A 26296-nucleotide genomic window follows, 5' to 3' on the forward strand; every position below is an offset into this window, starting at 1 on the left:
AGGAGAAGGAATTATGCTTCTAGAAGGTTATGAGAAAGGTGATGGTGGTCTATGAGGGAGAAAAATTCAAGAAGATTGGTTATTTTCCATTGTATTTCTTGCTTATCCATTCTTTACGTATAATGAGTCTGTTCCTTGTTCTCTGGGGCATGCTTTCAGACCATCTGGAGGCAAAAAAAAAATAATAATAATAATGCAGAGTTATCAGGAGTGTTCTGGGACATTTCAAATAAAGAAAGTTAGGTCCAAAATCGGTTCCATTTGTTCAATAATGAAGAGAACCAGCTACACCCAGCAAAAGAACTCTGGGAAACGAGTGTGAACCACAACATAGCATTTCCACTCCCTCTGTTTTTGTCTGCTTGCATTTTTGATTTCCTTCTCAGGTTATTTTTACCTTATGTCTAAGTCCGATTTTTCTTGTGCAGCAAAATAACTGTATGGATATGTATACATATATTGTATTTAACATATACTTTAACATATTTAACATGTATGGGTCTACCTGCCATATAGGGGAGGAGGTGAGGGGAAGGAGGGGAAAAGTTGGAACAGAAGGTTTTGCAATTGTCAATGCTGAAAAATGACCCATGCATATCTTGTAAATAAAAAGCTATAATAAAAAAATGTAAAAAAAAAAGAAAGATTGAACATTTTTTTAAAAAAAAGAAAGTTTGGTCCTATTTTAACTGATGAAAAAACTAAAATATAGACTTTATTAGGTTAGGACTGTCTCAGACCAATCATAGATGGGTAGCATTGGAAGTGGCTTAAGGGCCATCTCATCCAGTCTCTTTAATTTGCAGGAAATGGAAGCTTTCCTAAAATGAAGATGTCTTGGTCTCTTGTCCTTAATCCAGTGCTCTTTAATTAGTCTAAAACTATAGTGTGAATAAGAGGAGAGCCAAGTGGACAATGTGTACTTTGAAATTCTTGTCCTTATCCTGATCCTGATTACTAGTGCTCCCTTTCCCCCACTGTTTTGTAATTACTTTGCATGTCTATTTTATTTACTTAGATGAAAATACTTTCTCCCAATAGAATTTAATCTCCTTGAAGACAGAGACTATTTCACTATTTTGTTTTTGTATTTCTAACATTATTGCTTAGTGTATAGTAAATATTCTGTACATTCTTGATAAATAAATGGTTACCTATAGTAACAGACCTATTTATTTTTTGATCTTTTCTTACCAAGAATATGGAAACACAATATCATGACTAACTACTGCATATTCTACCCTTTTAGAAGATCTTAGTAACATTTCCTGGTAAAATGGGAAAGCACACACACACACACACACACACACACACACACACACTACTTCCATAGTCAGAGGACTAAGCAGGGTGTGAATCCTCTCTCTGGTGTTTATTGCCCAGTCTAATTTTGAGCAAGTCATTTTTACTTCCCTAGGACCCCTGTTTCTTCAATTGTAAAATAGCAGTACTACTTTGCAAAAGTATGCTTCAGATCAACAATTGCCAAAGTATTTGTTAAAATAGTAGAGATGTTACTGGAATAGACTGGTTATACAGGTTCAAATCTTAACTCAAATATATAATACCTTCTAGACCTCAGTTCCCTAATCTGAAAAATGGGGATAGAACTTTATTCTCAAGGTTGTTGGAAGAATCAAATGAGATGATCTATGTAAATCATTTTCCAAACTTAAAAGTATTATATAAATGACATTAAATAAGATCATTTATGTCCATCAATGCCCAGGCTTTGATATAGGTGAGGTTGTCACTACAAACTATACTGGCCCTCTCTTTTTCCTCAAGGGTGGTTGTGTCTATCACAGTTATAATCTAGAAAGAACCTTTGACTCTCTGGATGGAATTAGCTTTCTGTGAGAGAAGCATGGCTTTCAAATTTGACTTCTTCTGATAGGTTCTAAGATCTAGAATTAGAAAGAACATCAAGGTAGAACACCTTTTACATAATACTAAAATACTTAACCTATAGTGTTTCATTTGATCACCATGACAATCCTGTGATGCTTTTATTATTTACGTTTTACAAATAAGACAAATGAGGTTAAAAGTTCTTCCTGACTTCAAGTTAGTGTTCTATCTACCATTCCAAGAGGCACCATCTTGTTTGATTATTTTATAGTGGAGGACACTGCAGCTAGAGAAAATAAATGACTTATTAAAGGGTGTGTATATCCTAAAGAGAAGAGCTGGGATTCAAATTCAGATCTGGTGTGGCTAAGTTCAGAATTCTTTCCATTGAACCACACTGCCTTTTCTTTTTAATCTTCACAGTTGACAGAGCTTCTCCCAGATGGCTTTGCCCAGGGGATCCTAATAGGCTCAGGAGGAATTAAAAATCCTTTTTGGTTGCTGACTGCTTTGGGAGGCCCAAGCTCTGTTCTCTTGGGAAGCTTGGGTTGTGCACTTTCTATGAATAATTCTGCTAGCAGGCAGTGAAGGTTTTCTAAGGACATAGTGTCACCTCTCTCCTGAGCCAGCCAAGCTCACCGAGGTCCTGTCAAGCAGAGAAATGTTTGTTTAATAATGGTAGGCTATTTGGGAGAGCCAGAACAACAAATGGGGGACAAGGAGGGACCACCTCCAATTGAGGGGAACATATAAGAAGTCTTGGAGACATAGAGATTTCATATCCTTGGAAACAGGAATGAATGATTTAAAGCTTATTTGTTTATGTTTGTTTATCGTTTGGGTGCCTAGTGTTCCTATGATATAATTTGCTTCACAATTTTAGGATCCTATTTTACATACTAATAACACCTTACACTTTCTGTATATAGTGCATTTCATCCAGAGACTGTGTGGGTATCTATCTATAGATACACAGACTCTCCTGTTTATCTACACAGTGTAGTTAATACTGTACGTAGAGAAGGAGAGATACCAAGTTACCCACCCCTGACAAACTCTTCATCAATGAAATGTTCCATCGGAGGAGGATAAAACATAGCAACAGAATTCCTATAGGCTTTCAGGGGCTGCTGACTGCATTGATTGAGTAAGCTGAAATGTGAATTCTTTCTCCTTCCCTTCCACTGAATTCAACCCTGGCCAGGTAAATGTGGCAAAGGAAAGGAATGTGAGTTTTGCTTTCCCTCCAGAGGGTCAGTCCTTTGTCCACTGTCAGTCAATATTCAATCAACAATTATTTTTTAAATGTCTGCTATGTACCAAGCACTGTACTGAGTGCTGGGGCCTGAGTAACTGATTTAATAATCTAATAAGCATGTTATGGATACTTAGGGAAGGATATGTGTTTTTTGTTCAGCATGGGGAGCCATTGGGATGGAAACTCTTTCTTCCCAAGAAAATTACGACTCATTTCTGATTTCTTCCATAATTCTCAGGGAGATGCTAGTTCTACCTAGAGGTTGTGACTTTCCCAGGGTCACACAGCTGGTAAGTGGCAGTGGTGGTATTGGACACCAAGATCTTTCTGACTCTAAATCTAACTCTCTGTCAACAATATCTACTCTGGTTCTTAAAAGTGGAAACTTGGCAAAATTAAAATATCCTGAAAAAATGTATTGCGTTCCAAAATGTCCTCAGAATATAACTCTATAAATTGGCTTCATTATCATACAAAGTAGTTTCAGTCATCTTTCTTGACATTTGCCAAATTTTGGACACGTTTTTATATGACCTAGAGATGATAGACCTGATTTGCTTATGATACCACTCTTTATGTCTAAATCATGAGCCCATTTCAACCTTCTCTTGGTATAGGGTGTCAAGTGTGGGTCAATGCCTAAATTCCAATTTCCCCAACAACCTGTGTCAAATAGTGAATTCTTATCCCAGAAGCTGGGGTCTTTGGATTTATCAGACACTAGATTACTATAGTCATTGACTACTGTGTTTTGTGGACCTAATCTATTCCACTGATCGATTACTCTATTTCTCAGCCAGTACCAAATGGTTTTGATAATCACTGCTTTATAATATAGTTTTAGGTCTGATACAGCTGGCCCACCATCATTTGCATTTTTAAAAATTAATTCCCTTGAAATTCTTGACTTTTTGTTCTTCCGGAAGAACCTTGTGATTTTTTTCTAGCTCTGTAAAATAATTTCTTGGGAGTTTGATTAGTATGACACTGAATAAGTAGATTAATTTAGGTACTATTGTCATTTTTCATTATATTAGCTCGTCCTATCCATGAGCACTTGATATTTTCCCAATTGATTAAATCTCAGTTTATTTGTGTGGAAAATGATTCGCAATTGTGTTCATATAGTTCCTGACTTTTTGTTGGCAAGTAGACTCCCAAATATTTTACATTATTTGCAGTTATTTTAAATGGAATTTCTCTTTGTATCACTTGCTGTCTGGGTTTCTTTTACACTTGGCAGGTGTGCAAAGCTAAATTGGTCCTGTAAGGGGATGGGGATATCCTTTGTCTGCCTTGTCATTTAAAATGTAAAAAGATTTAGCTGATGTCAGAGAATATACTGAGTTTCTCCTGTGGAAGGTGGGAGGTAGAGAGAGGAAAGCAAGGAAAGACATATCTTAAAAGTTCTTGACCTGATAACTGGAGGAAGAGGCAAATAGTAGCTCATATACTTTTAATTTTGAAGATGGGGATCATCTCCATTCTTCCTGACCAATGTCTTGACAATGAATTCAGATACCCTGAAGGAGAGAATGAGACTGATGACTTTGCACAGCCTTACCTCACTTAAATGCTGCAAGTCAAGACATCAGCCTCCTGAGAAGGAAGGACAAACAGAAGATATATTTTTTAGTTTCTTAATTAGCAGAACATATTATATTCCATTTTATAGAATACATATTGCATTTTAATTTTAGAGTTTGACTCATTGTTCAGGCTTAGATTACCCAGGACAGTAGACTTCATTCTTCTATGTTTCTCCTATATAATTATTATCAGTCTCAGATAGGTTATCTATGAGAAGGCTGGAGGAAGGGTAGGGAGGGGGAGATGAAGTACTTATGGTCAGAGCTGCATGAATTTTATGTGTGCTAATTAATATCCCTTTTGTCTTAGGGTCAAGCGGGATTCTTTGACGCCTCCACTGAAAACAGCCACTACTGCTACATCTGGAAAAGGCCCTTCACATATGAAAGAAAGTACCAGTCCATCCCTCTCAGAACCTAGAGATTTCTGGATCCAAAGTATCAATTATGTTTGTTTTGTTCCCAAATAACATAGTCTAGAGAGGAACAGTGACACACACACAGCCCACGACACTTCTGATGTGGACTGAACCAGACTAAAATGTGGATTCTCGCTGAATTTAGTATTTTTATATATATTCACACATGGTTTTCTAAGTCAAAGTGCAGCCCTTAAGAGGCTTGTTACGGGTTAACAGTCTCCATTTCTCTTTGCCTTTGACATCATTAGTCTCAGGTTTTTTATCTTTGAAATGAAGGGATGATTGGACATCTCTCATGTGTCAAGCACTCTATTTGGCGCTGTGGATAGAAATACCAAGCACACCCCTGTCCCTTCTCTCTGAGGAACTCAGCCCCTATGAGCTCTGGGGTCCCCAGGATCCCTGAGGATGGGTAGCTATTATCCTGGACTTACAGAACTCTCTTATTACAAAATCCATGGGAATCTATGGCGTTGTCTCCAACATGATTCAGTAAGTGAATGGTTGGTTTCAGAGTCATATTAATGTTGGGGGGGAGGGTGGGGTTCCATCATCCAACTTATTCTTTCCCATGTTGAAGCAGAAGAGAAAGATCGTTTCCTCATCTGTGAAATAAGAGGTTGGTCTCACTGAACTGGAAAGGTCTCGCCAGCTCTAAAGTCTGGCTTTCATTCTGTCCTAGGACTTAACCATGGCTTGGGCTTTCCTTTATATTGTTTACAATCCTGTCTCTCCCCCCACCCCCCAGGGGTGAATATGGATTAACAACTTGACTTGTAGGCCTGACTTTAGCCCAGGGTAACAGAAACCTGCTGGGATATTATGCCCCCTCCCCAACCAGTATTTATAATAGGAATAAGCCCTTACAATAAAGTCTCTCCAACAGGCCTTGTAATGATAATCACACTAGCAGGTGCCACCACAATAAAGAAACCAGCCTCCCCATGAACAGATATTAAATTAAAAAGATCAATCAATCTGGATCCCAAATTCTAGTCCCAGCATCATTCCTTCCAACAAGGGAGGGCAACCCAGTTCATCAGTACATGGTAACAGGTGAAAGACCTTTGGATTGGCTGGATTCTTTTTGTAGCCTGATAATAGGCAATTCTACTGTGTTTTTTTTCTCCTTCTGATTGCCATTGCTGAGTTGATAAGTAAATGATGCAGGAACTACTCATGACCCCAAGACATGAGGAGAGCATCATATTCTCTCTCTCTCTCTCTTTCTCTCTCTCTCTCTCTCTCTCTCTCTCTCTCTCTCTCTCTCTCTTTCTATCTCCTTCTAATTCTATGTCTCTGAGCATCTCTCTCTCCTCTCTCCTCCCCCATCCTGCTTCCCCTCCTTTTTTGTTCTGTTCTGTTCTTTTCTGTTCTCTTATCTCTTTTCCTTCTTCCTTTTCTTTCTCCCTTTCTCTGTCTCTCTTTTTCTGCCTCTGGTCTTTACCTCTGTCTCTCTGTCTCTCTCTCTCCTCCCTCTCTCCATCTGTCTCCTCTTTCTCCCTCCCTCTCTCCTTTACCCATATTCTTTTTGTCTCCCCCTTCTCTCTGTCTGTCTGCCTGCATCCATCTCTCTGTCTCCCCACCTCCCTCCTTGTTGAAGTTGTAGCCATTGCTGTGATGGGCCGGTGAGTCACAGCTCATTGGTCTCTCAGCTCCAGAAATGCCACAGGAGAACAGTTTCTTCTTTTAAAAGTATGACATCACCTACACTACCCCTTGATTCAATTACCCTCAGAAACACAGTCCACTGTTTCCTGCTTTCTTACTTTTCTGCTGCTGTCCTTTATTTATTTAGTTAGTTATTTTGGGCGCCCCGTTTCCCTTAGTTACAGGGCAAGGAGCTGTCCGGAATGCAGATCCCTCTAAATCCCCCTGCCTTGTCTCTCTTGCCCCCCATCCCCAATTTTGTTTTCTCATCCAAATCTCTCTCTTCCCTAACCCTTTTACTCTCTAAAGCTTCACACTTATCAAATGCTTTTTGTCTGCCTCTCCATTCTGCTGAACTGACAAACAGGTGGCGTCTATTAGTGTCTCAGATGGTGTGGTTGTGTTGGGACTGGTCACAAGAAGCAACTCAGGGGGCTTTGGTAGAAGTTTAACCAATGTGGACAAAGACCCCGGGACTCTCCTTGTCGAAATTCCATGCTGCTTTGGGCATGTTCCCTTCTTGGCAATTGCAATCCCTTTTGAGTCTGGGAGTATTTCCGCAGGAGTCTGTCTGGGAATCATCCGATCCTGAACCACACCAGAGGGCTCGGTCCCAAGATGTTCCTCTTTTAGGGCTGATTACTGACCAGCACGGAGTAGTGGACAGAGTACCAGTCTTGGAGGCAGGAAGACCTGCGTTCAAATTCTGCCTCAGACATGCACTGGCTGGGTCCCTTCTCAGTGGCCCAGGCAACTCTCTAAGATGCTGGAGAAGTGGCTGATCTGTATCCATGGAGGAAATTTGCTCACAGGGAGTTCTCCACACTGACTTGCCTGGTTTTGCTCACTGAAGGCACAAGTTTAGAAGGAAAAAAAAAAAGAAACAAAAAGAGAAATATCTCGAGTTGTCTCGTTCAGGGTCAGAAAGATACTGTATTTGCCCATGGGGAGATCTATGGAATTTACTTGACAGTTAAGGTGGAATGCCCTATATTGTTTAGATCCTGTCCCTTAAAGTTCTGTAGTGGAAGGATAACATATTAGACTTGGACTGGGAAGACTTGGCTTCAGGTTCCCAGTGCACCAATTATAGTTCCCCTTTTTGGTCCCGGGCTTTGATTTCATCCTTGTAAAGGAAATCCTGGGTGGGGAAATTCCCTCTTCTGAAGTAAATTGGAAACTATTCTGGGGCTTTTACTATTAGAGAGCTATGATAGAGTCCAAGGGATTTGCTTGGGATTGAATAGCCAACATGTGCTCAAAGCAGCATTTGAACCCAGAACTTACTGGTTATGGGGCAGACAACTTGTGCATCATATCATATTCCCTCACATGAGAAAAATTAACACTTTAGGCATTATTAGTATTATTTGCTGAGGCAATTGGGGCTAAGTGACTTGCTCAGAGTCACACAGCCAGGGAGTGTTAAGTGTCTGAGGTCAGATTTGAACTCAGGTCCTCCTGACATCAGGGCTGGTGCTCTATCCCACCCAACTGCCCTGCCTGGGCATTTTTGTAATATTTTAAAGTTTGCAATATATTTTGCAAACCTTATCTTTCTGGACCTTTCCCACCAACCCTATGAAGTAGGAAAAGCCAAGTTTAAGCATTCTCATTTTGCAGAGGAGCTAAGTGAGTTAAGCCACTTCTCCATGGTCAAGTTAGCCAGAATTAGCAGCGGGATTTGAACTGACACCCCTCTGACTTCACATTCACCTCCATAGCCATTGGATTATGCTGATACTTTCTGCCTATATCATCCCATGGCAAATCGTTTCACCGCTTTGAGCTTCAATTTTTTTCATCTGTAAAATGGGAATAGTAAAGAGTCAGAATAGTTTCCCTGTAAGGTTGTTGTAAGGAACCTATTTTACATAAATGGGAGGTATTTTAGAAGCTCTCTTCTTCTGGCAAAATCACTAGACATCATTGTTTATTTAATTTGAAATTACTTAAAAATACAATAATATTATTTTGGAGACACTACTTAGAATTTCCATTTGTGACCGATTTGTGAATAACAATTTGTAACTATAAAATAAAGGTAAACCAAGTTCTAAACGAGTGAATAAAAAAGAAAAGTAGGGAAAAGAACATTTAAAAATCCAACTAGCAACCCCCCCCCCACAAAAAGACAAATTCATTTTCATCAGCATATGCACCAAAGATCTCTCCCCCTTCCTTTGATTCAGGACATGATTCACTGGTGATTGAACTTTGAAGAAGAGAGTAGGATATGCAAACTAAGAAGAGGAGGAGACTATTTTTATTAAATCATTTTATCAATCACTGACTGAAATATCCACCCTCCCTGCTGTTCCCCATTTTGAATGTTTTCATGTTAAGAAGGGAAGACATGCAGGTGCAAGCTGTCTGCCTCCCTCTCCCCAGTCAGAGTCCAAACCAATTTACCCTTCTCCCCCACCCTCTCTTCTGCTCCCTGAATGTTCCACTCCCCTTCTACCCTCCCCCCAAAATGTTGCCAAATCTATGGTACCAAAACATTTCATGCAAATTAAGGCTTGGTTCAGAAAAATACCTGTGAAGAGGTATTCTACCATATTTCTTGACTTGAGATGATGTGCTCCTTTCCAATGACATATTTCTTCATCAATTTGAAAATGTACAAAAGTTTGCTAAAGACAATTTTATCCACCTGATGGAGATTGTGAAAAAGGAAGTACTTATCCCTAACTCAACCATTATTCATCAGAACTGGAAATCATTTTGGAGAGATAGAGTTGTGACCCAAGTGAAGGCTGTTCCTTGGGGCTTAACTATCCCAAAGGCTTAAGGGTAAAGAGGAAAGGGGACAAAGGAGAATACGAAGGGTATTTTTTAGGGGTACAAACTGTGTGGGGAATACAGAAATTTTGTTTGATGGGTGGAAGTAGGACAAAAGTTGCCAGTTGCTTGTGGACTTTTTAGTCAAATCCTAACTCCTACTCCTACTGCTATTACTCCTCTTCCTACTACTTTTCCTCCTCCTCCTACTTTTCCTCCTCTTCCTCCTCCTCCTCCTCCTTCTTCTCTTCCTCCTCCTCTTCTAACTACTCTTCCTAATCCTACTCCTATTTCTGCTACTACTATTACTATTACTCCTACTGATACTGCTACTCTTAATCACTCCTCCTCTTCCTCCTCTTTTTACTCCTCCTCCTCCTATTACTACTACTATTACTGTTACTCTCCTCCTCCTCCTATTACTCCTCTTCCTCCTCCTCTTCTTACTACTACTATTACTATTACTACTATTATTACTCCTACTTCTCGTATTCCTCCTACTATTACTACTATTACTACTCCTACTACTTCTACTCTTACTATTGCTATTCCTCTTCCTCCTCCTATTACTACTATTATTATTCCTACTCCTACTATTGCTCCTCCTCTTCTTCCTCCTCCTACTGTTACTATTCCTACTCCTACTACTACTACACCTCCTCCTCCTACTATTACTCTTCCTCCTCATCTTCCTCCTCCTACCTCCACCACCACTACTACTACTATGACGACTACTCCTACTACTATTATAATGGTAGTGATAGTAGTGATAGTGGTAGTGGTAGGAATACCGATGGTAATGGTAATAATAAGTAGCAGCAGCAGCAATAGTAGGATTAGTAGCAGAAGTAGTAGTAATTGTAGTAGCAGTAGGAGTAGCAGCAGCAATTGTAGTTGTATGGTCAGGGAAATTCATACATCTCTTGCTTCATAACCAACAGTTTTTTTAATAATACTAGAAAATTCGCACTGTTGAGCTGGAGTCCTCTGCTACCCTCTTCTCCCTACTATGTATTCTTACTCCCAACCCAGTATTCACAGGAAAAACATGTTTTGATGAAATAATCAAGTCTGTAGCATAATGAGTTATTAAATAAAACATCTAAAAAGTTTTTAAAATTCATTTTGTTGCTTATAATTTTCCCCTGATATAGTTGTCAGTCCTGTAAGACCCTCTCTTCTATCAAAAGAAAAAGAATTAAGTAAAACTTCCTGACACAGCGGCCATATTCGATGGAATATACAACATTCTGCCCCAGCTGTCCTCCACCTCTGTACCAAGAGGAGAGAAGTGTATTTCCTCATTTGTTCTGAGGGATCCAGCTCAGTCATACTGTGAGCTGTGTTTTACTCAGTGGAAATGCATAGGCGCATGTTTGTGTGTGGTATTGTACTATGTAAAATAGACGCTAAATGAACATCTCTCTGCCCACTGAAAAGGACATGCTGATTATGCTCCTCATTCTGTGCTTTTCACTGACCATCGGAGTCTGTATTGCCATTTATGGTGCTTGTTTATTTTCATTCATGGCAAAAAAGTCTTGACTCTTGAGAAAGATGATCAGATTCAGTCACGACTCTGACATTACCTATGTGACCTTAGATAATCTCAATTTCTGTGAACTCAGTTTCTTCAGTTAACAGAGAGGAGATTGTGAACCACCTACTATGTGTCACCTACTATATCACCTGCACCTACTGTATACTGTGCTACATGCTGGGGATACAGTTCCTCTTCTGAAGGAACATCTATTTTAATTTAGGAGATTTTATAAAAGACTGTGCACAGGATTAATGGTTCAGGGAGTTTAGGAAGGGGAGATAACTAGCAGTTGGAAAATCAGGAAGGACTTCTGTAGAAAGTGGTATGTCAGTTGAATTCTGATGAAGGTAAGGGATCTTATTAGGTGGAGGAAAAGAGAGGACACATATCATGGAAATGGTCAACAAGAGCCCTAGGGATTGAAGTGCCTCAGGTGAGTTTATCTTTAAAACCAAGAGACTGGACTCAGTGATCTCTGGCACAATAAACACTAAGGCCTTAAGGACCGGACCCTATGCCATCCTTTCCATCCTTACAGGTTGCAAATCTCTGATTGAGGCCGTTCCATCACTCACTGATCTATTATGTACTATAGTCTTCCTCAGAAAGCATTATCTCTTGATAGACCAGTAGATGGATGAGCCCCCAAACAAAGACATGAACTTTTCAGGGTTTTAGAAATCCTAAAGTATTTTAAGATACCCAAATCAGAGATTACCTTTCTATTCATTCCTCCTGAATATAATTTTAAATATTCCGCTTGGAGAGAAGAAAACTTGGGGAAGATTGGGCTAATGTGGTAGTAACAATAATAGCATCTGTCTTCAAATATTTAGAGTATTATAATGTAGAAGAGAGATTAAATTTATGATGTTTGGTCCCAGAGAGCAAAATAGGGATTAATGGGTAAAAGGTGTAGAGAGCCCAATTTCACCTCGATGGATGTAGGGAAGTTTTCCCGTCTGCCACCCCAAAGTGGAATGGGCTGCCGTGGGATGTAGGCCATCACCAGAGTTCTTCCAACACAGGTTGGATCACCACTTGGGTCCAGATCAGAGAGGGTTTGTGTTCAGGTGTGGGTAAGACGAGCCAATCTCTGAGGTTTTTTCCAGTGCAGAGATCCTGCAATTGTGTGATTCTATTTCGGTGTTTAGTGTTTTTTTTTTTTTTTTTTTTTTTTTAAACGAATGGGCACTCCAAACATTGAAAATTACATGGAAGTGTTACAGAACACAGGAAATCTCCCTAAATCTACTTGACTCTGCAGTAGTCTACCCCGTAATTACTTTCCTTTGTAATACTTGTCTTCTTAAAAAATATATAGTATTTGTATAAATATACACACGAACAGAGTATATGTATTAGCAGTGGGAACCAGTTTGGTGGCTTGAACCCTAAATTCACTCCTCTCTTTATCAGGAGAGTCCGCTTAAACTCCTCCAATAGCCTGTTCGCTCAGGGCTCGGGGACTTGCCCTTCTTCTTGTCTTCTGTGGTTAGTCCTTGTAAATCCCCTCCACTTGGCTACCTAGAAATTGGGGAAGTTCTCAGCAAATTCCCTTTATACTTTATTCTTTCCACAGGAATGTAAAGCAAATGTGTTTCCAACCTTTTTAAATAATTAAGGTCTTCGAGTCCTTGTATCATTCTGGCTGCCCTCTGTTGTACCTTCTTGATTTCGATAATATTCTTTTCATATTAATGCGATCAGTCTTGTAGAACTGCTCTCACTGCATTCCAAATGGAGGCTCACCACTGGCCCCCCTCCATTAGAGTGTGATAATTGTCTTTGACCTGCATTCCACAGCCGTATGCCTCGCACTCTGCTTTCTTCTATTTCCAAGGCCAGGTTTCAATTCCTCCTGCTCCTGCTCCTTCCTACCCCATGCCTTCCATGGCCATTGTGATGTGCCTGGTCCGAAGCCTTGGAGAGACCAGAACTCCTTGTACTTGCTTGCTCTTTCTGACTCTGTCTCTGACTGGCTCTGACTCTGTCTCTGACTGGCTCTGACTCTGTCTCTGTCTGTCTCTGTTTTTCTTTCTCTCTCTGGCTCTGGCGCTGTATGTGTCTTTCTTCCTCTTCCTCCTCTTCCTCTTCCTCTTCCTCTTCCTCTCCCTTTCCCTCTGTGTCTCCCTCTCCATTTCCCTCCCTCTCTCCCTTTCCTTCTCCTCCTCCTCTTTTTCATCCTCCTTCTCCTCCTCCTTCTTCTCCTCTCCTCTTCTTCTCCCTTTCTTCTTCTTCTCCCTCTCCCTCTCTTTATTCCTCTCCCTCTTCCTTTTCCTCTCTCCCCTCTCTCTCCCTCCCTCTCTCCCTCTTTCTTTTTCCCTCTCTCCCTCCTTCCTCTCCTCCTCATCCTCCTCCTCTTTCTTCTCTTTGTCTCTGTCTTTTACTCAGTTACTGTCTATTTCTACCTCTCTCTGTCTCTGTCACACTCAGGCACACACAACTGGTGCTATTAAAATCCACTCATTTCCCATGAGTTAGTAGGGATGAGAATAAAAGAAGAGGTTAGGTAGAGACAGAATTTGAACTCAAGCTTTCTTGCTGCAAATCTTATTGCCTCTTCTGCTTCCTAAATAGAGAGATTTATTTTTTTATCAACAATTGGTTATTATAATTATAAATAAAAAAATTTAAGGTACCAATAATTACAAACAAGATTCTTGATTTTGAAGCATCTCTAACACGAGAGCCCCTCTGATAGTGAACGCTCTGGTTCTTTTAGAATGTGAAGCAGTGTACACATGAAGAATGCCTTACCCACAATGGGGGACAGTGCAAAATCAACGATGGATTCCAAGTCAGCGGTCCTGAGTTCAAATCCTAATTCTGTTACTTACTACCCACATGCCTTTGGGTAAGTTAGCTGACATTTTCTGGGCCTCTGTTCCCACATCTATAAAAAAGAGAGTAGTGTATTCCATGACTTTTGGAGTCACTTGCAACTCTGTCTATGATCCTATGACTTTATGAACTTTTCAAGAACTTACTGTGCAAAGGACCAATACCTGAACTCTTCTGTCCTCCCACTCTTCCTTTCACTGTCATGGATATAAGTAGTCCCATGTATCAGTGAAGATCCCATGGCCCAAAGGGAATATGGCATTCACTAATACGTCATCATTATAGGCAAGGGAGAGAGATATCCACATTGGCTGCCCAGGCCAGGAAGACATATTGTTTCTTGAAATTCAGCCTTCAAAAGAGAATTTCTACTTTTCAATATTAGATAAATAACTGCTTACCTTTATATAGTACACTATGGCTTACAGAGAAGCGCTTGGTTCTACATGTATGTTTTTAGTGTTTAATTCCATTTGGATCTAAGTGACTTGTCTATATTTGCATCTTTGGTGGATGTGCATTTGTTTAAGTATCTAATTGAGTTACTGTTATTCATTTTTTATTTAATTTTTTTCATTTTTTTATTTTTTATTCATGTATTACAAGTGGCAGGCTTTCATCGTTATGACAATAGATTAAGAGAGTCTGAGCTGAGAACTGAGATTCTTTGGTGGTGGGGTGGCAAGTTGAGAACCATTGGAAAGGATAGTGTGGACAATATTGGATTGCATTGGCTAAATCAATGCTATTTGAAAGATGCCCTTAAGATGATACTTCAAGGATTTAGAGCTGGGAACTCATCTATTCTTCTCTTTAAAATTAGAGAAGTAAGAGGAAAGCTCAGTGATTTTCCCAAAGTTAAACTAGAATCAAAAGGCAGGATTTGTACCCAGTCTTTCTCATTAGAGTGCTTTTCCTATCTTCCCTCTTCTCTTGTTCTATCCAATGCCCCTTCCTTTTAGCCCCCTCTTTCTGGGCATTAAGTAGAGCCAGTGATGATCTAAGAGATTGTTGTTGTTCAGTTATTTCAATTATATCTGAGTCTTTGTGACACCATTTGGGGTTCTCCTGGCAGAGATCCTCAAGGGGTTGGCCATTTTCTTCTACAGCTCATTTTACAGATGAGGAAACTGAGGCAAACAGGGTTAAGTGACTTATCCAGGATCTCACAGCTGATAAGTTTCTGAGATCAGATTTGAATTCAGGTCTCAGCCTGGAACTCCATCCACTGTGCCACCAAGTTAAGAGAGAAACAACTACATTTATGGATCCATCCAGTTAGCTGTTTGTTGATCTCAGTCTTTAGATAAGACCTCTACATGGGCAGCTCTATATAGTTATTGGATGCATATTCAGCTATGAACACATAGACTTTCACTCTGATCCCTCAGTGGGGTGCACAGGTGAATCTGAGAAATCTGTGCCAGGTTCTTCTATATTGGAGAGGTTTTGAATGCAACTGTAGCATCAGACTGAGTTTGCTTTCTGAGGGACTGTCTGGTTATTACAGAGAGGCTCTTCATCAGTGGACTGGCCAGTTATAATGAGCATTTTGGCCGCGATAACCCCCAAAACAGAGAAAAACACAAAATTATATTTAGTCCTACCCTGCCCCCTTTGCTTTTGAAGTGATAGCGACAGAGAATCAGAAAAGAAGGCTGAAGATGCTAAGAATCATATAGTTTCATTTGATTTTTAGAGTAACTAGGTGGTGATGGTTAAGAATGTTGGACCTGAAGCCATTTAGCCTTTGTTTGTGAGATTAGATGCTGTTATTATTCCCATTTCACAACTGAGGAAACTGAGGCAAACAAAGGCTAAATGGCTCTTACACAAGAATCAAATGAGATAATCTTTATAAAGTACTTAGTACAGCACCTGATATAGGTTCCTCAATAAATGTCTTGTTGTTATTATTATTCTTTTGGCACTCTAAATATGAAATTCTTATCCAATAACTAATAAATAATATATTGTTGGAGAAAGTGAATTACAACCATCTTATTGTTCTTGTGCAATAAACTCCTTGAGGCTATACCACCTTGCCTTTGTAGATTGGGTTCCCAGAAGGCAATGACTACATAAGGATCAAGGAGTACCCTTCTGTTCTTGCTCCTACAATTCTATTTCACAAGCTCCCACTGGTGTGAATTTCATTAATAATCATCCAGTAGATTCGATTAGCTCTTTTAAAAAAGAAAATAGTATGTATGCTTCAAGCTACATTCAGACTTCATCAGTTCTTTTTCTGGGCAGCATTTTCTATCAGGAGTCTTTTGAAATTGCCTTGGGATCATTGTACTCCCAAGAAGAGCTAAGTCAATCATAGGCGATCATCAGACAATGTTGCTGTTATTGTGTAGGATGTTCTCCTGGTTCTGCTCACTCCACTCAGCATCCATTCATGGAAGTCTTTCCAAGTTCTTCTGAAATCCACCTGCTCCTCATTTCTTAAAGAACAATAGTATTCCGTTATATTCATATACAACATTTTGTTTGACCATTCCCCAATTGATGGACATCCTCTCGGTTTCCAATTCTTTGCCACCACAAAAGGAGCAAGCGTAACCTGGGTCTGCCCCTCCTGCAAACTGATTGGTAGGTGTTTGCTCAGTCCCAGTGGCCACTATTGCAGTAATACTTCAAGATTCCACAAGGGCTTACTGATGCTGGAGCCTATTTTATTTTTTCTCAAGTGTTTTATTTTTTCAATTACACATATTGTTCAAAATGTTCATTTTTGTAATATTTTGAGTTCCAAATTTTTTTCTTTTTTCCTCTCTTACCTCCTTTCCCCAAGATAGCGAGAAATCTGATATGTTATACATGTACAATCATTTAAAACATATATCCATATTTGTCATGCTGTGAAAGAACAAAAGGGAAAAACCATGAGAGAAAAAGCAAACAAATAAAAGGTAAATCAATTAGCTCTTAATAAAATTATTTACTAATGTGGCAGAGTAATAGCTATAAAACATTCCCCTCATGAACATGAGATGTAATACTCTCTCATGGAGACATATAACATTTATGAAAAAAGTGGACCCAAATTTAAGAGTACAGTGGCAATGGACACTCACATAAGGCTGAGGTAGCTCACAAGTCTGGAACTGCAGACCCTCAAATCCCCTTTCTCTTTATTCTGTCCCCTTTACAGCCATAGTGTCTATTGCCAGGGCTAACTGACCCTCGATTCCAGGGCTGATATTTGTTTATGCTGTTAGGGGTCACAGTTTTTGAAGTTTCTTCTGGTCTTTAGTGACCATTTCTCTGTATGTTGTATATCTTCCTCTACTCCACTTTGAACTTTATTGAGAGGACTCTATTTTTTCCTGGGTAGGTAATTTCAGTATTATACATTGTCCCTTTTATGTGTTATAAAGGGATCACGGTATAACTTTCTGGTTACTATGTCAATAACTCATTGTGACTAGATTTTATGACTATTCATCTAAACTGAGGGATAGGGAATCAAATCCTCTCTATCTAATTCCTTGTATATGCTATAAGTGAGACGAAAAGAAATATAGAATCTGCAGCTAAATGGAAAGATAGGTACTCCTTGAAGAAGCAATGTTATCATATCATATGTCCGAAAGCAATGAGAAATAAAAAACATTATTTCCCAGAATAGCTATTCATCTCATTACAGCATAGATAAGTCTTTGCAAAAAGACCACCATGAAAATAATTGCAGATTTTTCAAAACATTCGAGGATGAAAAGGAAAAGAAATTCCACAAAGTACTCGTTAAAGTTCTTTGAGATAAATCAACCTATGCTTAATATAAAGGTGGGAAAAATCAAGAATTCAACAATATGCAGGAAATCAGATTCAGGGAGAAAGACTTCCAGTGGCCAAAGTCTTCTTAGATTACCCAGAAGCCTCGGGCCTTTATATCTTAAATGTTTTCTTCAAGAAAAGATTTGGTAGGGCCATGGGAAGCGAGTCAACACCTTACCAAGCTCTGTGTCTACACACATGCCAAAATAGGTCCTGCTCTAAAGTAGCTCATATTCTTTATAAAGGAGGCAACATGTAAATAACCAAGTGCATACAAAAAGTATACATAATAGATGGCAAATAGTGTCAGAGGGAAAGCATCAGAAGCTGGGGAAACTGGGAAAGTCTTCCTGTAGAAGGTGAGAATTCATATACATTTTGAAGAAAGCATGGGAAACTTAGAGGTGGAAGAGCACCAAATAACATTGCCAAAAAAGAGATTATATTTTAAAACAGAGAAAAAGAGATGCTATGGCAATAGGAAATATCTCTGAATGAGCTATCTGTGAAGAGATCACCAAGTTCTTAGAGCAAAGATCAAAATTAGAAAAAAAAGAAAGAAGAAAACTAAGGAAAAAAAAACTATACTACATAATTGAAACAACTTAATCCTGAGTTATTTATAAATGGCAAACAGACAATAGAAATGACATTGAAATAAATTATAATAACCTTATACAGCAGTTTATTCATGTAAATTCATTGCTACAACATGAAAATTAAAAGAGCCCAATAAGTGTATTAATCAGATTTATTTGTCAAGTAAAGAGAGATGGTAACCAAAGATGATTCAAGTTTATAATATGAACTCATTTGTAGAATCTTGTGAAGGATGATTATGACCAGTATCTTCTGACAAAATAGGAAATCATAAAAGCAACTTAAAGGAAGTTTAGCAACAAATCCCATTAAGCAAAGTCATCTTTGGGATATTTAAAGATACAATTGGAAAGACAACATAGAGACAATAGTGTAACAATAATAGTGTAAAAGATTTGTAAAATGATTATTGCAATTTTACTAATGAAGGATATTGTAACTATTATGTATGTTTGTGTGTGTGTGTGTGTGTGTGTGTGTGAGAGAGAGAGAGAGAGAGAGAGAGAGAGAGAGAGAGAAAATGAAAGAGAGATACAGAGACAGAAAATCAGAAATAGAGAAGAGCTAAAATGAGGAAAACAACAGCAAAAGCATCTGGATTGGACCAAAGTGATTTATCTGGAGAAGACAGAGCATATCTGTTGGCAAGTTGATATATAAGGAGGGGAAGACACCAAAGGAAAGGAAAATACTCAGACTTTGCTAATGCCAAAAAAAGTGAAAAAATATAAACAATCTATATGTCTATTCTCCCCCCTATACAAATTTGTTATGGAAGGCAGTTATACAGTATTCAAAACTATCCTGTTAGTAAAGAACAAGCAAGCTTTTATAAGCAATAGTTAACAATGGGCTAAATCTCCATCATTTCATAGTTAACTAAAAGATATTAAGAATAATTTTATATTCTCATCTCATATTCCATTATGCTTATAATTGTTGATTATTTAAAAATCCTTTGTTATGTTTTTAAAAAACTACTTAAGTGCCCTGTCCATCCAACAAAACCATCCAAGATTTCTTGAAAGATGCAAGAATAAGAGGAGACATCAGACATATTAAATAAGGAAGATATATGATTGTCAAAGGTATTTTCCACTGTAATAGAAGAGATTTAGCAGTGTCCAAGTTGAAGAAGACTTGCCTGTGGATGATGAGATCTTCCAGATGTTCCCACTTAGAGATAATATTGTTCTTATGACAATAAGTCCCATACCAGCTCAGAACCTCCTTGAAGAGATCAGTAATCGCTTAGATTAGTTTGAGCTGACAATCTACATGGGAAAAACCAAGTGGATGAAGAATTTTGATTGCCCAGTTTGCAGCATGCATGTAGGTGGAAAAAAGTCCATATACATTCATGCTGCAAGCTAGACATTCCAAATTCTACATGTATGTATGTGTATATGAAACAGAACAGTTGGATAAGGAGTTGAAATGCATTTGAGTGTAAAATCTATACTTTACCAATATATATGTGTGTGTGTGAGATGGACAGTACAGATGGACAATGAGTTGGGTCCAAAGATGAACAAGAGGTGAAAAGCAGGCTGGATTGCCCTGAGGAAATTGTAAAGTTCCTTTAAAGACTCTAAACTTCTTGCGGAAGCAAAGGTCTATCTTTTTAATACCAGTATTCTTTCCTTTTTCCAATGTGATAGAAAGATAGAAAGTAAATTATCCCATGGAAAGTCATGGAAAGCCATAGGAGCTAGTTGCAACATATAACCCAAGAGAAATTTGGAAAGACTGCCATCAGTGAAAGGTATGCCAGTAAAAGAAGATGCGGGGGGTCATATGACTAGGGGGAAGGATGACAGGTAGAAAGCCAGAATGTGCTGATTCCCTCAAGGTGTCAGAGCAAAGAAGCCAAGTAAAACTTTTGGCCTTAATGAAGACATGAACAAGAGTCTTATAGACATGAATGGATTTCAAATTGTATCTTTTCTTTCTTTCTTTCTTTCTTTCTTTCTTTCTTTCTTTCTTTCTTTCTTTCTTTCTTTCTTTCTTTCTTTCTTCTTCTTCTTCTCTTCCTCCTCCTCTTCCTCTTCCTCCTCCTCCTCCTCTCCTTTCTCTCTCTCTTCTCTCTCTCCTCTCTCTCTTTTCTCTCTCTCTTCTTTCTTTCTCTCTCTCTCTCCTATTTTCTGCATCCATACACATCTATGTGTACACATATAGATACCTACCTATCTCTTTGAAACTTCAAAATATTTCAAATTGATGACATCACAGCAGCATTTAAGAATATGACTTTACCTAGATGGAGGCAGTTCCATGCTGGGAATTTCCCATACCCCTAAAATCTCAGTTCAAAAGCAACACTCCCTTAAAAAAGAGAATTTTTGATATGGAAACTCCTTTTACTGACGTAGATCAGCTACATATCTTAAAGGAGTAACCTCTGATCATTAGGATGTCATGTGACTTTCTTATGGTGATATAACTGGTATGTCTTCTTGACGTAGAAGGTGGAAGATCTCTAAGACCAGGCCTCTTATCTACTAAACGAGCTGGCTGCCTCTCTAGACAATCAAAGAAATTACAAACACACACACACACACACACACACACACACACACACACACCCTTTTTGTGTGTGAAACCAAATTTTCACTGTGTAAATCAACACAAAAAGTACAAGTTCTTTCTTTGCTAGATTTTTGATTAAAAAAATGAGATAGAAGGGAGAGCATCCCAGACAGGTGGGTGCAAAGTGAGAATGTATGGGGAAGGGGGAAGCCACTCCAATTTAGTCTTGGTCAAAAAGTCAGGTATTTTCTTTTCTTTTTGCTTTCTTATTTTCCCAGGGTCACACAGGTAGGAAGTGTTAAGTGTCTGAGATCAGATTTGAACTCAGGTCTTCCTGACTTCAGGGCTGGTGCTCTATCCACTGCACCACCTAGCTGCCCCCAAGTATTTGCTAAAGCTCTCTTTCTCTCTTGTGTTCATGTGAGGTTGTCCAAAGCTGGACATATGTGGTTATCTCAGAACACTTTCTGCATTGCCTTTGGTACCCCCAAACAGATAAAGGTCATTTAATGTAGCTTATTTTATAAAAAAACCCCCACAAAACAAAACAAAACAAAGCTAAAAAGCTAAATAATCCATGATGTTCACTTGTAGTCCTTTTTATCTACTGCCTCTGGTTTTTATTTTATGTTTAATCTCTTTTTGAAATATATATAAATACATACATATGTGTTCATATATGTATATATACATATACATACATGTATTTCCAAGGTGTATTCCAAATTATTTTTCAGTCCCTGGTAACAATTTGTGTTTAGTGCTTTTCAGAATTTGTAAAGATTCAAGGAAATGAATATTGTCTTTGCTTACCATCTATTTACCATATGCATATAATGTGTGAACCACATCATTTTCTTTGTGTTCTTTCTTTCTTGTTCTCTCTCTCTCTCTCTCTCTCTCTCTCTCTCTCTCTCTCTCTCTCTCTCTATCTCTTTCTCTGTTTCTTTCTCTCTCCCCTATTTTCTGCATCCATATACATCTATGTATATACAGATAAATACCTATCTGTATCTTTGAAACTCCAAAATATTTCATTAGGAGAAGGGGACCAAACTAACTTTCACCTATAAATAAATAAAATATAGATTTAATTAGCAAGGGGGAAAAACACACACAGAAAAACCATCTTCTGAAGAACAATATATCGTAATCTGGAGCCACGTAACTGTGTCAAGGATGTAGCGTGCTATTACCAGCTCATATTTATACTCCTTATATATGCTTTCCTAGCCAACACCATGAAGCCCAATGCTGTAATTAGCATCTTTTCTGCAGCAAATTGTCATGTTCCACCCAGGCTAATGAAGGAGGGGAAGTTTTACCTGCTGGAAACTGTTGCTTAGAAAAAAAGAGAAGAAGAAAAGGAGGGAAAAAAAAAGGGAAAATCACCCAATCCAACCCCAAGCAGCGCCTCCTAGAACATGATTTCTCCCTTTGAAAAACGCCTCTGTTATTACCTGCGGTAGGCCGGGAAGACTCACATGCTATTTTGTTGATTGCACTGCTCTGAGAGACTGCACATTTGAATCCCATTTGTGGCAGCGGGGCTAGCCCAGAGACTCAGAGCTGGAGGCTCCTGGGATTCCAGTCTCCCAGCTTCCACTCCAGCAAAAACCCCTAAAGACACTGGCACCGATGCCAGCCCTGGAGAAAGGCAGAGATGGCTCAAGAGAGACTGAGAGCCCACACAGGATGGAAGTGTATCTTTAAAAAATCAATGCACAGTTTTCATTCTCAGTCCCCTCCCCTATTTCTCTTAGCAGAGAGATAAAGGAGAGGGTCCTTGGCTGATATTCGATGAACCGGTCGCATTCAGAAGAGCGCTGTCATTTTAATGTCCTTTTGGAAAGCGCACCCACAGTGTCTGAATTCCCATTAATGCAAAGTTCAGATAAAGCTGATGAAAAGCAGCTGCCATCTTGATAGTTGCCATGGCAGATGGCATCAGCCTTTATGCCTTTATCAGTATTAGTATCAGAGCACACTCTGTGTTCCAAGCTGAGATAAAAATCACTGAAGCTGTACCTGGAAAGGCAGAGAGGGGCTCCCCACTGCAGGGCTCCCCCACTGCGGAACCTTGGCTTTGTGCACCCTGTGGCCGGAGATGCCCCAAGACAACACACTTTTGGGCTGCGTGGGTTCTGTGGGGCTTGTGGTACCGGGCGAGCCCCACCGTGGACAGAGCTGTCTTACAGAGTTGGGCCCTCCCCTACCCCCAGCCCCAGTCTCCCAGGTTACCCCCGGGAAAGTCCCACAGAGTGCCCGGCTCAGCCTGGCCAGCCGGGTGTGTGTGTGTGTCACTGCCAGTGATGACCCTGCAGATGCTCCCCAACCGGGACTCCAGGGAGCATCCAAGAGGGTGAAAAGGGCTCCCCAAATGTCAGGAGTATGGATCACAGACTAGCCTGGTGGGCTGCTGCAGACGCCTCACACAGACTTCCAGGGGTTATGACGTTTATATTGTGGAACCTACTTCTAACCTCCTATTCTGTCTCTCTCTGCTTTTCTGTCTGTCTGTCTGTCTCTGCCTCTCTCTGTATGTCTGTGTCTATCTCTGTCTCTTCTTCTTCCCTCCCTTTCCCTCTTTGTCTTTCTCTCTCTCTGTCTCTCTGCTACTATGTTTTTCTCCATGACTTTATCTCTATTTGTCTCTTCTCTTCTCTTCTCTTCTCTTCTCTTCTCTTCTCTTCTCTCTCTCTCTCTCTCTCTCTCTCTCTCTCTTTCTTTCTCTCTGTCTCTCTGTCTGTCTCTGTCTCTCTCTGTCTTTGTCTCTCTGTCCGTCTCTCTCTGTCTCTTCTTCCTCCCCCCACCCCGTTTCTCCCTATCTATGTCTCTGTCTTTGTCTCTCTATCTCTCTGTCTCCATTTCTCTTCCTCTCCCTTCCTTCTCTCTCCTCCCCCTTACCTTCCTCCCTTCTCCCTTCTCTCTCCTGTCTCCCTTCTTTCTTTCTCCCCCCTTCCACTCTCTCCTGCAGCCTGCCCCCACCCCTTAGCCCAAGGGTACTGGTAGCCCCACACCAGCTCCCCCAGATCTCAGCCTTGGCCCTTGTCCAAGTGGTCTCTGCAGCCTGCACAATGGCCTTCAGGCCCCCCCTCAAACCCTGCATGGTGACAAGTGCCCCATAGAAAGCGATTTCCCAATATTAAACCTTTCCTAGCCCCCCCTTTATTGCAGGTTTCAAAACATATTGACAAATCCCCCCCTGCTCTGGCTGCCCCCCCATTTTTAGTTATGCATATAGTTATTTTTGGTAACATTGTTGCTTGATAAATAGAGGGGTTGTTAGATCTCGAGTTATTATGCAAGTGTTAGCGACACAGGCTGCTAAACCATTTGGCTGTTGCTTCGGTGGGGATAGGAATAATAACAAAGGGGAGGAGGGCAAGGGAGTTATTTTAAATTAAGTGCATATATATGGATCTATATGACATTAATAATAAGGGTTGAGAGCCATTGGAGTTGGCTTTCCTCTGGCATCCAGACGCTTCCAGGAGCATTTTAAGAAAAAGGGGAATAATTTCCCCATTTCACTCCCTCCGCCACCGATGGAGTCGTTTCACAAGGGTTTCCCTCACGTGCCTCACTTCTTGACACTAGTCCATCCCCACAGCAGATGCCTCTGTCCATACCCCCCAGAGCATCCGTCCCAGGTGCCCGCCCTTCTGGGGAGATGACCTTATTTATTTTCTTCATTCATTGCTCCAAGCAACGATACTCCCCATCCCAGCTATAAACGAAGGCACAAGGGAGCCCTGGATTTACCTCCACCCTGTGGGGTAGAGAGTGCTGAGGCTGGGGCTCCCAGCAGATCCATATTTTTAATTTAAGAAAGTGGGATTGATGGGAAAGAGTTGATGTGGATTTGTGGAACTTGGATCTCCATTGGTCATTTTGACATGCAGATTTCCCATATTAGAAATGATAGGTTGGAGATGTTTAGCAGGAGGGGAGATTAGGGGAGTGGCAGGATAGCTTCCTTGAAGTACTATAAAGTCTGGGATCAGTGTAGACAGCCTGGTACTATGCCCACTCAGTCCCTGAGATTACCAGAGCTCTTGTTAGCTCTTTTATACTCAAGTAACTAGGAAGCTGGGGGTGGGTAGGTGGTACAATGGACATAGTACTGGGTCTGAAGTCAGGAAGGTTTGTCTTTCCTGGACTCAGACACTAACTCTGTGACCCTGAGCCAGTCACTTAGTCTTGTTTGTCTCAGTTTCCTCATCTGTAAAAGGAGCTGGAGAAGGAAATAGCAAACCATTCCTGTATCTTTGCCAAGCAAATTCCAAATGGAATCATGAAGAGTTGGAAATTATTTAAAAATGATTAATAAATAATTAACAAATATTAAAATAAATAAATAAATAAAATAATTAATAAAAATGACTATAAAAAATGACATTCCCACCACCACCACCGTCACAACAACAGCAGAACTAGGAAGTCATATCATAACTTGAACCAAACTATTTTCAGAGATGACTTTTGTGTTTTTCCAGATAAAGAACTAGCTCAGTCCATATAATGAGTAGAATGAAATGCTGCTAGATAATTCTTCATTATACCAGGGTTGGCCAGATGTTGCATCATTAGGAAAAAATACAGGTTACCCCACATGCTACCCAAAGAAAAATGCCTCATCATCCCTTGTCTATGCCTCATTTTGGTCCTAGAATCAGACAAGTTTGAGAAACTAGCATCAAAGTCACTAGCCATTGATCTATCTTTGAAATATTTGCAAAGGATGACAGAGAGGAAATAGGGAATAGGTTTAGAAAGGAAGGGAGGATAGTAAGAGACTGTCCTTTAAAAGGTGCAGGGATTCTCAACTTTTTTTCCCCCATGGACCCTTAAACAATGGGCTCTTTTCCAAATTATGTTTTTAAATGCATAAGATAAAATAGGATCATAAAGGAAAACAATTATATTGAAATATAGCTATTAAAATATTTTTTTAAATTCACAGACTCCTGAAGTAATTACTTCTGGTTTGGTGGAAAGAATATTGGACTTACAGTCAAAAGGATTTGGATTTTAATCCTTTCTCTGACACTTCATAGTTGGGCTACCACTTAACCTTTCTTAGACTCAGTTTCCTCATCTGGAAAATGAGGATAATAAAAAATACCTACCTCATGGAATTGTCATTATAATCAAATTAGAATGAATATATGTATATGTATATACATAATTTTATAAATCTTAAAGCATCATATCAATGTGAATTATTATGGTAATTATCATGGTGATTGATTACAAACAAAAAACTGAGACTCTACATGTTTTTCAACGTGGCCCTAACTTGGGCCACAGGTCCAACTGTACCTGGGTTGTGATCTCCAGGATTAAAAAATGATGACCAACTTGAGACCTTGGTGAGAGATCCCTGTCTAAGAGTTCTGCATTTAAATGTAAGTAGCTGAAGGAGGAAGAGCCAGGA

Source organism: Sarcophilus harrisii, chromosome 5, assembly GCF_902635505.1.
Source record: "Sarcophilus harrisii chromosome 5, mSarHar1.11, whole genome shotgun sequence".
NCBI lineage: Eukaryota > Metazoa > Chordata > Mammalia > Dasyuromorphia > Dasyuridae > Sarcophilus > Sarcophilus harrisii.